Here is a 17940-nt window from a genome sequence, read left to right as displayed (position 1 = left end):
CGAGGATAAGGGTTGATGAGATGGAAATCATTTCTAATTGATAGATTAGGAACACTATAGAGTACTATTGATTAATGGTATGAACAGCATTTTCTTGCTTGTGGAGCAGTTCATGAAAAAAAACTGACGTTTGATTTGAAGACAATTAAGTTGTAAGAAAGTGTTCTTTTCAAATGAGATAAATCACTCAGGGTATTTAATGTTGATGTCTCAATTACCTTTTTTTTTAATCTGTTCTCATGTCGTTACAAAATGAAGAAAAAAGCTGAATATTTTTCTTAACAGGTAAGAGTACATTATAAAAATTCTGGAATCGATCAAATAAAATGTGGCAGAAACAACTTAATTGGTAAAGAAAGGAGTTCAATTGTTTAACAAAAATTAAGTCACAGGAAACCAAGTCAAATTTAGGCAAGGAAAAAAGTCATATGTAATTTGTATTAAAATACCATAAAAATTGTCAGTTACATTTTATTTGCATTAAAATGCAATTACATTTCGTTTTGATTTAAATACCAGTAAAAATTGTCAGTTATATTTCATTTACATTAGAATATAAAAAAGAAAATCAGTTACATTTCATTTGCATTAAAATATTAAAAATTGTCAGTTACATTTCATTTGCATTAGAATACCATTAAAAATTGTTACATTTCATTTGCATTAGAATACCATTAAAAATTGTTACATTTCATTTGCATTAGAATACCATTAAAAATTGTTACATTTTATTTGCATTAGAATACCATTAAAAATTGTTACATTTTATTAGCATTAGAATACCATTAAAAATTGTTACATTTCATTTGCATTAGAATACCATTAAAAATTGTTACATTTCATTTGCATTAGAATACCATTAAAAATTCAGTTATATTTCATTTGCATTAGAATATCATAAAAAAAAATTGTCAATCATTGTCTATAAACAGTAGTACCTGACAATGTCATAATACTATATATATATATATATATATATATATATATATATATATTCAAAATAGCATTTAAACCAAGTTTCAGAAATAAGAATTCATATAATAAAGCTAGCTTTATATTAACTCTTATTTTCAACGTCATGTGTACACTTGAAAATGCTTTATTAAATGACTTATACTGTGAAATACAAAAACTATCAACTTGCTAAGTCATTTATTAGTTTGAGTGACTTATTGTCTACAGTTTCAATCATAGGAATTTAAAAAAATCCCTCATACCTTTAAAAAGAAAAGCAATTTTCTTCATTCACAATGAATTATTTACAGCTTTCAACACAACAACAAAAACAATAAGCGTACATTTCGGTAAAACCAACCAACGGAAAAAAAAAAATTTCTATCACAATATGAAGTACATGAACTGGAAGACAAAACTATTCCACATCTCTTTAGTCCATGTTTATCAATTTATTTATATAAGCGTGTGTTTGCACTGTATGTACAATAATTCAGTGTATTTTATTTTGTTGTTAGAATCATTCTCATCTCCAAAACGTTTTTTCTACATGTTTTGGGGAGGGGTGACACTCTGACTTGGGTTCTGTTCAAAGGAGGTTTGTGTGTGTTGGGAGGGGCGACTTGTAATTGTTTTATTTTCTAGTTTCTTTGGCAAAAATATGAGAGCGAATCTTCATGTGAATTACAAGACTCTATCATATAATTTGTAAGACGGGTGTACAGGAATGACAGTGGAAACGTGGTTAATGATACAGATTGAAAACCTGGGTGTGCCAAGTTCGAATCCAGTTCATTCCACAGAAACACTCTCGTGAAATCCGCACCTGATCTTGTCTAATCTTCTAGAGAAGAAGTAAATAAAATACTATTTCGTAAGAAAAGGATTGTTAAGAAAAGAAAAGGACATTTTAAAAACAATTTAATTGAATATAAATCTATCTATAAAAGTGAAATTGTGTGTGTGTGTGTGTGTGTGTGTGTGTGTGTGTGTGTGTGTGTGTGTGTACGTACGTACGTACGTACGTACACTTCCATACCAAACTACGGTCAATTTTCACTTTACAGACTTGAGATTTGACATAAGAGGTATTGAGATTTGGGAAATTTAAAGAAGATCAATTAAAAAACAAAAAACAAATATTGCATAATTTGCTATTAAACTTATTTTTTTAAAATTTGGTCTTTGCTCCTTTAATTGAAAATAAATTAGGGTTTGAATTACATTTTTGAAGTAGTTATAAGCTTCGAAAGATAGTAAATTGATTTATTCAAATTCATATACGACATTTTTTATGGCCGATTCTGATACACCTAATGTATTGCATATACAGTTGAATAATTGTATGTGACAAAAAGTAAGAATTATGAATTTGTCCTTTTGTATAAAGGAATTAAGTAGAAGGGTATGTGTGGGCTCTGAGAGTTTTCCTTCTTTGAGGTACTGGATATCGTCAAATAATGATAGCCATGCTAGTCGATAGGTGGTAGGTGAAAGTATAGATATCTTGGTGCTAATGTACTTACTGATCCGCGCTATTTTTTAAATTATGTTTATTTTAATTCAATTGTAAGGTTAAAGTACAGAATAAGTACAAAACACCCTTCCCTCCCCATGTTAGGAATGGCTTTTTAAATAATAACGTTATTATTTCAGCACAGATCAATAAGTGCATGAGTACCGATATCTTATTTCGACACTGTTTGGAAACTCTTTCAGTTGACCAAATTCTACAGGCTTCAGAATAGAATCATAAAAAGGGCCAGTAGAAATTTTTGCATTAGTCTGGTCATCATGTGACCAAATAACCTCATTAGGGTTGCTCTCCGACAAAGGAAATAGATACCAATGTTTATCACTACTGCGAAAATATGCATGAATAAAAAAAAAAAAAAAAACGGTTTGGAGCCGAGAATGATTATATTACTAATAGACTGATAAAAAGCAGACAGACAGCAGTATCTAATGGAAACGTAGAACTCATAAACACAGATATTTTCTCCCATTCTTGTTTCTGTCAAGTGTTTCATGAATTATTGCGTAATAATTAAGCATTATATTTATGAAATATATGCATGCATTATATTTATGAAATATATGCATGCATTAGTTTCTTAAACATTTAAAACATAAAATTCCAAAATTTCAAGTATGTATTAAAAAAGAAATTGGCGATTTTATAGAATAACTTCTGTCTTCAATTGGGTCGTTTTGTTTTTTTTTGTTCTTTTTTTTTTTTGCAGAAAAGAAAACTATTGCTGCTAACCATAAGTGGCGTGACGACTCATAAAAAAAATAAACAAAAAAAAAAACAAATAAAAAAAAATAAACAAAAAAAAAACAAATAAAAAACACAAACTTGAGACGAGAGTGATGTTATAAAATATTTCAAGCGATTAAAACGAAAAACTTTTTTTTTTATTCTTGTTAATTACATTTTCAGATTTGGTTTAGAGTTAAAATTTGAAAAGATAGTTCTATTTTTTTTGTAAGTATGTTTTTCATAATAAGGGATACATAAGTTTTGTTGTTTTTTTTCTGTGTAAGTAAACACAATTTTAAGTAAAAAGGTTTTGATTTTTAAAATCAATTTTTGCAACATTCATTCTTTTGTTGAATTAGTCGAGGTGGTAGTGAAATCTTTTTAATTTCATTTTGGCTTTAAGACTTGGGTCAAAATCTTTCTTTTTCATTTAGATCTCACCTCCCTCCCACTTAGAGATTGGCCTGCTTATTTTGGTTCAAAACAAGTCGGAAAACAGTGGGCGTTCTATTATTTAGAAAGGATTAAAAGAGTCTTACTAACCCAATTTTTATTTGTTATTGTTTCCCATTCTTTTCCCTAACGGAATGATTGTACATAAACATTGTTATTTATTTTCAATAAAATATGTTTGAACGATTTGAGAAATTTAAATAGAACGGGCCCTGGAGTAAATGTGGTATTATAATGATTGATAATTCTAGAATAGGATTGATTATTTTTTTTTTTTTTTTTTTTTTTTTTTTTTTTTAGCTATAGTGACCAACGATGACCAAAGACACCAATTTCCTTCACACTTTTGAATGGCCTTGTGCCCAATTTCTTTAAAATGTAAATGTTTTATATTTCTGCAAATAAATATTTCAAAGTTCATCCGTTCTGTTGGGGGCCGGGAAAGGAAAAAGGGGAGAGGGGACAGGAAAAGAAAAGAAGTTAGAAGTTTTAAAAGATGTTTCACACTTTAATTTTTCTTTTTTTATGTCTGTACCCTCGGGCAAAGTAGAGTAGTAATATTAAGAAACACTGGGCTTCTTAATAGATGAAAAACACACTCGCTAATTAATTGTAATATTATTTTAAACAAAAGAAATAAGCATTACTTTTTATTTAGACATTTCAATTTTAATCAAAAGTTTTAATACATTCTTAAGCCTTTTAGATGACTTTGCGTGCTAACATAATGCAACATATATTAAGTTGGTGCAAAAATAATGTTTTATATATATATATATATACCCTCAAAAACGACATTATTTTTGCACCAACCTAATATTTGAAAAATTAACCTGTTTGAAAAAAAATAAGGCTTGTGGTATGTCTGGCTCACATTCAACTATATACAGAAGTGTGTGGTAGCAGTACATTTTTGACACCCAGATATACCATAAACCTTATTCTTTTTCCATTTTCACCCCAAACAAGGCACATTGCCACTTTGATGTAGGGGGCTACTATGAAGGGAGTTGGGCAGCAAGATATCTGTTCACATTATACTTGAACTTCTGTACAGTTGAGGAAGCAGGAACCTGGAAGGGAGTTCGAAAGTTTCGAAGTTCTGGGGAAGAAACTACTGAAGTAGAAAGTTCTTTTACATCTAGGGATCTCTACTGTATAGGGGTGGGATTTAGCTGCTTGTCAGATTTGTCGGGGGTATTTACGTTGAGGAGGTACAAGTGCTTGTAATTCGTTGGAGTGTTCACCATTAAAATACTTGTAGAACAGGCAGAGGGATGCAACATTTCGTCAATGGGACAGAGACTGAAGCTTAGATGATAGTTCAGGACCTATCAGGTTGGTGACTCTCTTTTGAACCTTGTCTAGGAGCGAGAGACTAGTAGCAGATACACCAGCCCAAATATGACGACAATACTCCATACATGGGCGAATGGTGGCCTTATAGAGGTACAGGATACCTTCAGGCGTTAGTAGTTTTCTAGCACAGTAGAGAGAGCCTACCTTCTTTGCAGTGGTCCTGGCAATACTCTCAATATAATTGTTCAAACTTATGTTCCCTGTGAACGTTAAACCGAGGAGTTTAGAAGAAGTACTTTCAGGTAACGAGTCTATGGCCATTGCTATTGGTGGTAGAGAAGTTTTCTTGTAATTATTGAAAGAAACAAGTTTAGTCTTGGCAGCATTGAATGTGACCATCCATTTTTGTCCCCATTCCACTACAGATTGGAGGTCTTCCTCTAGTATTTGTGCCATTTTTGTAGATATGTGTTCATTTGTTTTCCTGTCATGCCTGTTATAGAGCGTGGTGTCATCACCATCTCAGAGACAATTTTATCAGGGAGGTCCAAGGATAAATAAAGGTGTTAAGATAAGTCCTTTTTAAATAATTATAATTTTAATAGTTCTCAATAAGTAGAGCTATGTATTTAAGTGAACATTTTTAACTATATAAACGTGTGTACATATTTCAACTGCGGTCTTATTGAAGTAAGCTTCCTCAAGATTTTCTATTTTCATTCTAACGACCAGAAAATGCTTAGCCTAATAAAGCTGTGACTGAAACCTGTATGCACTTATGTAGGCGAAACGTTTTATAAATAAAAGTTTGTAATATATATATTATAGTCTTGGAAACTTTTTTAACCTTGAAAACTATATAAAAATAAAAAGATTTAAAAATATTTTTTTTAGTTTTTCATCTCCTACCATCGCTGAATCAACTTGCTTTCATGAATTCACAATGGCCTCAAGCTTTAGGGATCCGCAGTTATTTACCATGAAACACTGTTTTGGGAATTTAAAAACGAAACAGTACATTAAATCATGGCTCCCTAGCAGTGTTGATTAAACACCACCTCTCTTAAAAACAAGAACAACAAAAATGTTCTGGATATTGGATCTAGTTTTTTTGCACCAGATTAATTAGGCTAACCAATTCATGTTAGAAAAAAAAAATTCTTATCTGTATTATTCAAAAAAAAAAAAAAAAAAGGGCAAGTATTTTTGCATTTACAAATCTGGTGTATTTATATGGTTTTGGTGACTCCATTATACTATTTATCACCCACTTATAATTATTTCACGTGTCTGTTTAAATTTTTATGCATCTTCAATAGTCTGACGAATACTCACGGGTATGAAACATGAAAAATTTTGTGTAGTTTGCTATATAATTTTCTAAACTCACAATATATATATATATATATATATATATATATATATATATACTTGATATGAGATAAGAGGGGACTAAGGCCTTTAAACAGCTTACCCAAAAACCTAAAATTGTCCAATTAATATTAACAAGTGCACAGTGAACCTTTCAGTTTGCGTTCATAAAATTGTAAGACGCCGGAGGGAATGTTGAACCAATTACAGGAACATTTTTGAGGTCGTATGAAATGTGTATTAGAAACTTATTCTCGTGTCAATAGTAAGTGCTCCATCATGTTTGCTTATGATCTGACCGCTAAAATACTCATTGGTTATGAGCAAATACCCGAAAACGCAGAACAAGAAAAAGATGTATCCACCATATTTCGTGCCAGATAAAAAACGGATGGAGAAATCAAGTTGACAAAAGCAAAAATAATGTTAAACCTACGAAATGGTTGATGTAGTACGACTAAGAAAGTTGATCGTTTTCAAAACAATGGGAGAGTAATCACATGTTAACAAGAATATTGTTCAGTTTCTCCACTAACAAATCTTTATTACAAATTGTACTTACTCGGTGTTGACCGAATTCAGCAAATTCATTTCATTTATTTATCTGTACATTTTTTTGTCCTAAGTTAGACAACCTCTATCATGTTCTTTAATATATAATTTGAGTTATCTCCCATGCTGTTTTATGTTTCTTACATGATTTTTTTTAAATGTGTCGTAAGTCGTCAGGGCTGCAGTAAGTCATTCTTAAATAAACTGTAATTAAGTACATTATGATACAACAATAACAAACGAAAATTAATGCTATTTAGGCCTACTCTAGAGAACTGATAAGATCGCCTTCAAATATAAACTCCGGATGAACAATATGATCTGATGACTAAATGAAAAACAAAATATCATCTGGAAATAATATATAGAATAAATAAAATATGAATGCAATTCCCTTTTTTTTTTTTCTAGTGAGCCTGGAAATTTTACTTTTTTATAAGTATTGCTCAAAGAAAAATAAATGATGTATGCGTTTCATACCATGTATATTTTTGTTGTAGGTCCAAATAATTATATGCGAATAGAAATTGTTTTTACAGAATTTGTATCCATATCATGCTTCCTAATAATTCTTTAAAGTACCCTTTAACAAACTGAAATTTAGAGAATATCAACTCATGCCAAATATATATTGTTAAAATTTCACAAAATCGACATCTTAATTTTCATAAGAGATTTCCATTCCCTTTTTTACCCTCGTTGCATAAATTAAATTTAACTAAATATAGACCACATTACAACTTCTTACGCCTAACAGCTGCACTAAACATATAATGATCGTTTAGGAGTGAATCCTTTACATGTACGCACGCACGCGCGTGCGCGTATATATATATATATATATATATATATATGTGTGTGTGTGGGTTGTGTTGTAAAACAGACTATTTAAGCTGACCGAATATCAGGCAATCCTAAGAATCTAATATGTAATTCCAGACAATTATCAAATGGTGGTTGTGGAGTTTTTTTGGAGAAATACGAATATGAATGTATATTTTTTTTTAACTCGTGTTCACCCCTTACAAAGCATATCGCCACTTGAATGTAAGCGGCTACTATTTGGGGCCATGTCTAGGAAAGATTAACAATATATTTGTTTATGTTACATTTAAACTCCTGCATATCAGTACAAGCAGCGAAATAGGCAACAGGAAGGGAATTCCAAAGTCTAACTGTTCGAGGGAAGAAACTATTAGAATAGAAAGCTTTCTGGCATTTAGGGACATCAACGGTGAAGGAGTGAAATCTTATTGGTAAGGGAGGTTGTCGAGGGGATACAAATGAAACGAGTTCATTAGAACACATTCCATTAAAATATTTGTAAAACAGACACAGGGATGAAAAATTGCGGTGATGGGACAGGGGCTGGAGTTTAGTTGATAAAGTGGGACTGATTAGATTAACTCTTTTCTGGACCTTATTTAAAAGGGAGAGACTAGTGGTAGAGGCACCAGCCCAGATGTGGCAACAATACTCCATGCATGAGCGAATGGTGGCCTTGTAGATGTACAGGGTACTTTCAGGTGAGAGTAGTCTTCTAGCTCGATAGAGGGAACCCACCTTCTTTGCAGCAGCTTTTGCAATATTTTTTTTGTTTTGTTTTTTCATAACGGAAGATTCAGTCATTATAAGATTCAGACTTTGTTCCTTTGCAGGTATACAATCAGAAAATGACAAAGATTAAAAAATCCCCTAAAAAAAACAGCATTTGACTAACTTTTAAATAAACCAGTTTGTGGTCCTTTCTGTGTATCTTTAATTGAAACTTTTATAAATAGTAATTTAGGTTTTTATATTCGATGCGAAAAATAGTCTTGAAAAATAAGATCTTCATATAATTTGTCATCTTTTCTGGGGGAGGGGGATTAAAAATTTAAATATAAAGATCAATAGTATTTTTAAAAAGCACGCTCATTTTTTTTTTTTTTTTTTTCTTAGATTTAAAATAAAAGTTTATATTTTTACTATCAAAATGCACTTTGAAAAAGTGTATTTTGATAGTAAAATTTTTTTTTTTTTTTTTTTTTTTTTTTCTTAGATTTAAAATAAAAGTTTATATTTTTACTATCAAAATGCACTTTGAAAAAGTGTATTCGTTGTTATGTATTAAAGCAAAATTTATTTTTGTGTTGAATCAAAATAAAAATACAGAGGTCAACTGCCGGCAGTTCTTCCATTTGTTTTTTCTATAGAAATCGCCCCAGACAAGGTATGAATCCTCTTGATGTAAGGAGCTAAAAAGAATGAAAGATGAGGAATGCAAAGATAGGAGATACTAATGATGAGTCTTGGAAAGACCAAGAGGAGGTGGGTGGAAGGATAAGTCCGAAGGAAGAGTGTTCAACAAAACTGCAATTCTTGGAAAAGAACCTATTGGAATAGTATGATATATTATAAAGAAATACCTACACAGTGAATTGATGCAGACCAGAAGAACGAGTCAGAAGCTAGAACAAATGGAACAGAGGATAATACAGGGAGATGTAGGGGAAAGCGCCACTTCTTTTCTCAATTTGCTCTACTTGATCCTTACCTTGTGTTTAGGAAGGAGGCATTAAGTATATACATACATATATATATATATATATATAATTTTATTTATTTTTTAAAGTTTTTGGTATGCCTTGACTGAGGATTGAACCCCAGTCTTCCGGTTCGTTATCAAACCTGTTCAAAGGTACAATAATCTAATATTGTGATATGTAATGTATATTTATATATATTTGAGAACAATTTTTGTTTTCTTTAGACATGATGGACAAAGAAAGATTTTTAAAAATCCATTGACTAAACATGATCAGCTACGATGGAGTGTGTGCGTATATATCTGTAAACTGGTTGGTATCTTTGTTCTTCTCCACAAATCCAGAATGACTGAAAGGAAAACGTAAGAGATGACGGTTTAATCCTAATAAGAGGACTCCCAGATAGACAAATATGACATTTTTCTTTCTGTTAAAAATTTGTGTTGGCAAAGTTCAACACAATCCAAGGAAACAATTGAAAAATTTACTTTTGAAAATAAAATCTATTTTCTAAACCAAGAAATATATGGAATTAGAAGTCATGGGTAAATTAAACTAAATATAGACTACATTATCCCAACAGCCGTGTTCTTAAATGCATGATGATTACTGAATTAGTTTAGTAGTATTTTGTTTTTCTTTTTCACTCCGAACAGAGCATATTGCAAATTGGAATGCATATGGCTACTATTTAGGATTGTGTCTAACAGGGGACTGTGAGAAGTTAAGTAGCGAGATGTTTGTTCACATTACATTTAATCTTCTGCAGGTTAGTACAGCCAGGGAAGAAGGAAACAGGGAGGGAATTTTGTACATACAAATATATAAACGTATACACATACAGAGATGAGGAATATATTTTCACAAAATCAGAAAGTCAAGAATGTTTTTGCATAAGTTTGGATGTAGCGGTATTGGATGCAGGTGTATAAAAAAATAGTGTTAAAAACGGAAATTTTCGCATATGGCTAGAATAAGGAAAAAAGAATCTGACATTCGAAAGTAGCATTAAAACAATGTGTACAGGAAGTTGTTTTATGGGAGGAAGTACGTGGCAGAAACGAGATCGTTTGTGTTTCTCTTGAGCATTCGATGTCAAGGTAAATGGACGTTAGTTTTGGGGGCTCTGGAAGGTTGGCCGTGAATTTAGATTTACTTGCTGTAAGTTTTTGTGAAAGTAAACCAAATCCCAGAGCAAATAATGGAGTTATTTGTTGTTCCTTTTCATTACTTACATTATTACAGCTACAAAAATAAATAGGAAGACACAGAAAGTTCTGCTAACACATCGCCACTATGACTACTTTTACAACAAGACGTGACTATTGATTGAGCAACTACTTACAACATGATAACGAGAGGCTCAGCTGATGTCTGTCACCAATGAAATATTTAGTGGATATTAAATAACTCCCTATGCAATGTTACAGGAACACCCAGTTTTATACAAACGCCCAAAATAAATCCTGCGTTAAGCAAGTAAGCATTAGCTGAGACTAATGTTCACAAGAACTTTAGTCACAAGAGAATCAATTTGCAGTGATTCTAGAAGAACCATCTCTTATTCTAAAAAAAGATGTGATTACTCCAAGAGATTAAATCAGTAGTAATGATTGGATTATAATTGTCATTTTTTAAGAAAGTGTAACGTCGGGGTTCACCATTTGTCTTCATTTTTTGTTTTTATGTCTTGAAAAGAAATAATAATAATTAAAAAAAAGCTAACAGGTTCAATGAAAATTCAAATTTGATACTTTGAATGTTATACCATTACATAAAAGGTAAGCTTTAGTTGCTTGGATCATAACTGAGGTAGAATCTTTTATTTGGAATCCCAACTTCATGAAAGATTTTTTTTTTTAAATATATTAAAAAAATAATTCAAGAACGGGTTCTACAAACTTGTGTAATTTTAATAACGGATTCATAAAAACTAGTGTGAATCGGTTGACTCGTTTTGGTAATTATGATAAAATTGGTTGTTGGATTAAGACTTTTGCATGTTTAAATCCGTTGAGTATAATAATTGCGCAGTAGATTGCTAAATGATTTTGATTGGTCAAATAAATCAGTGTAATTTTGATCTTGAGGATAAAACTAATTTCATATGCAATCAACTGACTTTCTGTCATTTGATCAACATCCAAACACGTATCTGAATATTTGAAAGTAAATATTAATAAAACATCAAATTTAAGGGAAAACAAATCATAAACATTTTCTTCAAATTCAAGGTTATTCTTTTAATATAGAACAAACAAATAGTAACACAATTTAGATTTGAAAATCTTCCTATATCTACTGTTTTGTTTTATTTGTTTTTAGTTGATTTTTTTAAATAAACAAAAAGTATTCTTTCCTTGAATTTTAGGATTAATAAATTTTATCCATTTAAATTCATTGAATATAATTGAGCAATAAACGGTTTTGATTGGATGAACAAATCAACTTAACTTTTAACTTGAAGACAAAAGTTATTTGATATGCCATTAACTGAGTTTCTGTCATTTGACCAACACCTAAACATGTGAATATTTGAAACCAAATTATAATAAAACAAAACACATGATTTTAAAGGAAAAACATAGCATATATACAAAGTGATCACATTAATCGCTGATCTTTTTAAATAAATCTTTTTAAAAACAAGCATAAATCAGATTTGATTTCTTTTTTGTCTTCCATATTTTTTTAATAAACAAAAATTGAAATAAAGGCAATAAAATTGACAATATTTTCAGTTCAGGATGAAAAATATATGCAAAGCTTTTTTGTCCAAAAAATGAAGATTCCAATAAGCACCTTGAATATAATTTTAAAATAATGCTTAATTAATAAAATGTACAAATCAGGAAATTAGTGATTAGAAATAAATATCCTCTTTCATGGAAATTAATTTTTTTTGTAACAAAGTGTGTGTGTGTGTGGGGGGGGTTAAAAATGAAAAAAAATCAAACAATCCTCAAAGAAGACATCTTCCTTGCATGTGTCCATGTCGCCTTTGAGTTGGAAAAAGGTCAAAATGATAAGGCAGCTTATACATCAATAAATTAAAAGAAAATGAAATTGTCATTTCATTAGACTTTCGGACAATTAACGATAGAAATTAAAACAAAACAATTTGTATAATAAAACGAGAAAAAAAAAAAACAAAAACCATCTTGAAGAAAAATAAAGAAAAAATTGCATTGGAGTATTTAAAATTGATAATTATTTCTTTCCAGAGATTCTTTATCAAGATTTTGATCAAACAATTATTTGTCAGGAATAGAAAAAAACAAAACAAATAAAATCACATCTTGACATTATTATTTGTGTCATTTGAATTGTTCAGACTATTGTTCTCTCCTTGGATGTGGGCCTCATAACGTTCTGGCCGATGTAATTTCCATCATCCTTCAGCCGTGTTTTCTGGAATCTGTACTTGATTATGACCAGGTAGAAGTCTTAAGTAATTTGTAATTGTATTCTTTATATCCCCTTATACTGAAAACTAAATCTTCAACCTCCAGAAGATTGTAACTTAGAATGGCAATATTAAGATCGTGGCTGGCGGAATGATAACAAGCTACCATTCTGTATTAAATAAAGAGTTTAGTTTGAAATTCTGTACGGATTCCAGAGTTTGACAAAATGCACATGAACAAGGTCTAAGGTTACATCGGCTGAAACCTTGTGAAACGTTATTCAAAATAAGAACAACAGTCCAAATAATCCAAATAATAAATCATCTTAGTTTCAATTGTTTGTTGGTCACTGATATAGCAAAATAATTCTTTTGTGTTGAATTGAATGTGGATCTTGTATATATGAAAAATTCCAAGGTTGTTCATGAAACTGTTTATGCATTAAAACCAAAGATGGCGTAAATATCATAAAACACAATTACTCTTTCGATCTTTTCGGAGTTATGTCATAATGGCAATATTCTTTTTATTTTTTATTTTTAAAGTTAATAAGTTCTTATTCTTTAGGGCGAAAATTATTCAACAATTAATATAATTATATGAATGTTTCTGTGCTACGAAACGAGTGCTGTTAAGAATTGAACATTTTAACATGCTGAAAGAAATAAACGGTAAGATGAACAACATCTTGGAATTTGAAATGAAGACTTTTTGTCATTTATTTGTATATGATCTGTAGTTATATTTTTTATTTATTGAGCTTCATAAATAAAATGATTATTATTATAAAGGGCGAAATATAACTGAATAAGCATATTTTTCCCATATAAAAAGCAAAGTTGTGTGTCACGCCATCATGGTTGATCTAAGAGTCAAACTAATCACTGATTTAAAATCAGTACTTTATGGATGTCAAAAGTTCTTGGACCATTATAAAAATTAAAAGTAAATAAAAATAGCAAGAAACAGATGTTCCGCCATTATTAGCATTCTCCTTCCGGCGTAATTTTCTATAAGTCATTTCATTACTAGTAAGAGAAATTGATCAAGTGTAAAATATATGAATCATATTTTTTCACGTTAAATGTGAAGTATTCTTCAATTGTATAATTTCATTTCTTTTTTTAAATTAAAAATAGATTTTAAAAATATTTGATGATTTAAGGAAGAGTGAGAGTAATATTTTGTATGTAAGATTCTGATTATTTATATTACGGAGATTATTACTAAATCTTTACAGGGTAGATAACCTTTATTTTTTTTTATACTAAATTTGGAATCTTGGATCTGTGATTTCTAATAACTTTTATATTAGTATTGATTTAACATTAAAATTAGATCTTTATATTTTATTTAATTCTGATTCAACTCTGCTTTCGACAGGTATCATTATAGACTGAAAAACATTTTTTATTAATATACACTGTTCTACGAACTAATGAACTTGTTATCATAGCAACAGACCTCTGACGTGTTAATCATCCCTTTTTTTCTCCTGTTCTTTCTTAACCCCTTGAAAGTTCTATCCACATCATGAAAATGTCCTACCTACTTCACCAGCACCACTTATAACAATGTTATTACTAAATACTCCCTGTTCTTTTCTAGTGACTTCGCACATGTTTTGCTGCCCTAAATTAAAATTTTAAATAAGAAATAATACTCAGTTTCTTATCAGTTTTTATTCATTTAAAGACTTGCCTCCAAGCAACATGGATATGAGTTACCTGACGAGATCTATAGGTTGATCAAAACAGTAGTTCTATTGTTGTAATCAATGTAATTTTGCTTACCTAGAATTGAATAAAATAATATCCAGCTCTTTTTATTGAGCACTATCGACACCCTCGTTAAATTTAATGGCTTTTACTTTTAACCGCGCACATATCTATACAGGATGAGTCACGGGAAACGAATGATTTTTTATGGAAAACAAAACTCTTAAAACATCCATTTCCCGTGACGCACCATATATATATATATATATATAAAACACCCATTTCCCGTGATGCACCATATATATAAAATGAATTTTCCATGATTGCGACTCTTCTACAGTAATTGTTCATAAAATAGTACCAAAATAATAGTACTCGCATTATTAAAGTATTCATAAATGTCAGTTCAAATGATTGTTCAAATATTTAGATTTTTGAAAGATGAATGAAGACATGGTTACTAGTCTCTCATTTTCTATATGCTCTGGAGTAAAAAAAAAAAAAATTCATATCCATTGAGCTTTAACTTGAAAGTCTGGCCATTAACAATAGATGCACAGTTACACAGGTGTGTATATATGTAATTACGTAAAATGTTCATTTTACAAAGTGACTATTGGAATTATGAGGGGGAAAATGGCTAAAAGCACAAACAAAAATGTTCTGTTTGAAAAACAGTTCGAAATCTCTGTACACAAGCTAGTATGGCACACTTATTTGAGGCAACGTCTTTCATTTAAAAAATAGTTACATGCATCATGAAATCCAAAATACTGTCAAGTATCCATCTAATAATAGAAATGATTATGTAAAAATATTGAGCAGTCAATATGTTAGAGTGGCGAAAAGCAATTGGACTTTCAAAACGAGGCTAATTTCAAGTCTGTCGTTTCAATGGCGTGTTAATATTTATCAAGCATCAATTATGAAAGCACGTATGAAATTAAACTGGACAACATTTGCAGGCTTAACCACTTGATCCTATCACATAAATCAGATGTGCCTTCAGTTTGTTTAGGGCATATTGGTCATATTTATTTGCCCCTGAAAACGTTATGGACAATTTGAATGTAAAATTATGGTTGACACAAAAGAAAAGGATCAGTCTGTGTTTGTCTTTAAGCTGAAACGTTATTGTAGAATAATCTACATAAAAATAAAAAGTATATATCGATTTGAATAATTGGTGCAACACATACACTTGCAAGAAGAAGTCAATAGACACTCTTAATAAGAAAAACTACTGTCAGAGGATCTTGTTAGATCTAGGAAATATAATACTGATTATTTTCCCTCTGATGAATTAGAAAATCACTCGTGTAATAGCAGAAAGTGGAATCCCGAGGTCTGCGACAAATTTGGCTCCTCTAAAACTCTGAGAATTCTAATGCTTCTTTGACTGGTGATATAAGATAGATATATTCAAGTCTAAAACATACAAATAATATAAAATATTGATATTTCAAATTTTTACTGCTGCTTTGTCCGGCTCCAAGTGTTCACTGTTGAGCAAAGAAGCTGAAATTTTTAATGTTATTTTTGTGGGGTTTCAGTTTATTTCTTTCATTTCATGCAAGTGATCTGTTAAGTGTTTCTTTGCGTGTGTGTATGTATGCTTTATACATATATATGTGTATGCCTGTATATATGTGTATGAATGAATGTATGCATGCATGTATATTACAAAATTGACAAAATTTATCAGCCGAAGTTCATGCAAATTTCAAGCATTTTTTTAAGTGCTCATTTAATTTTAGGAATCATTCGGATCCTTCTCTCAATTTCTTTCAAACCTATCATTATCGGAATATATATATATATATATATATTTTTTTTTTTTGATACAACAGAAACACCCAGTTTTTTTTTTTTTTTTTTTTTTTACTTCATTTTCAACAGGTAAGAAAGGAATTCAGCACTTGTTTTTAACGCTTAAACATGACAATAAAATAATTTACGTTGAATAAACATTAAAGAAAAACATGTATTTGAACATTGTTCGCAGTTTCGTTTTAAACTGAATTACACAGGAAAATTCTATTGAGTTATATTCCAATTAAATTATTGGTTGTCCTGATGACCATCAAAATAAGAGTTCACTGTAAAGCAGACACACACACATATATATAATACTAGGAAAGTGTTGTTAAATTATCTAGTCTAATCACTGAATATTACATCCTATATAGTCGGCTTAACACTGATTAAAAATGATGATTATTTACAATTTTCACAATTTTTTTTATTATAGATGAGAACTTTCCAATAGGTTCCTAGCAATATTTGTAATTTCAAATTGCATGCATTCCCAGCTCCGCTATAGTTAGCATTTATTGGAGAAAGCTTTCAGTGACGAGGCGTTTTCTACATGGTTTAAACATATATATATATATATATATATATATATATATATATATATATATATATATATATATATATATATATATATATATATATATATATATATATATATATATATAGAGAGAGAGAGAGAGAGGCACATGAGTCATTTTACTATTTCTAAAAAATTTTTTATCAATAAATTAATTTTTATTTACGTGACAGTAATTTTCATACATAAATGAATTAAAATAAAATTCCAATCTTTAAACTATTGAATAAATAAGAAGTAATAGAGTTCACTCATTTACAAAGACGATATTTTATTTTAAAATGGCGGAGTTATTTCTGCGCCACACAGTGACTTATGCACCACCCTGTATGTATGTATGTGTGTGTATATATATATATCTTGAAAATGTCCTACAAAGTCGATTTCAACGTCTGAGGTTTGCCACAAAAAATAAGTTGTTCAGAAATCTACATAGATTATTTGTTCATAATCGTGAAGGCTTTATGCAAAACTGGCCAAAATTTTAGTATAACTGCTAATCCCAGTTGATGCAATGGCTACTGCAAGACAGAATAGTCAGTAGACCTCAGGTTATCAGTTATGACAGAAAAGAATAGACACCCATAAACACAGTTTATTTCAATAAATAACAAAATCAAAATTGGTCACAAATTAAATAACTAATATTTGGTTGACATTTCCTTTGCTGTTTTTAATGCTAGGACCCTTTTAGGCATGGCATTGATTGATTCTTTGGCTCGTGGCAGGCTTCAATGTTGTTAAATGCAGTTTTAATAAGATACTCTAAGTTATTTCGGCACTATCCGTATCTGTAAATATAAATAAGCATATATTAATCTTAAGAAAAATATTTATCTTAGCGTCTATTCTTTTCTGTCATATATGTCTCAGATGGCTTCTTGGAGAAGGGCTTTTCTCTGATTATCATCTTTAAAATTAGTTTTTAATATATTTGACTTGCTGTACTTCTCATCTTTATCTATCTTCCTTTTATTTTGTTTGGAATAGTGCCGGCTTTACT

General features: G+C 30.2%; 1 long non-coding RNA gene across 1 annotated transcript in view; it reads left to right on the top strand.

Annotated features, from left to right (window-relative positions):
• Positions 1-17940, top strand: part of LOC145279858 (uncharacterized) — a 172092-nt gene that overhangs the window by 35221 nt on the left and 118931 nt on the right. The gene's annotated exons all lie outside the window — the stretch shown is intronic.

Source organism: Euprymna scolopes, chromosome 7 (assembly GCF_053919585.1).
Source record: "Euprymna scolopes isolate OS-2025 chromosome 7, ASM5391958v1, whole genome shotgun sequence".
NCBI classification, from domain to species: Eukaryota; Metazoa; Mollusca; class Cephalopoda; order Sepiida; family Sepiolidae; genus Euprymna; species Euprymna scolopes.
The sequence above is the reverse complement of the archived record's forward strand: the minus strand, read 5'-3'. Positions and strand labels throughout refer to the sequence as shown.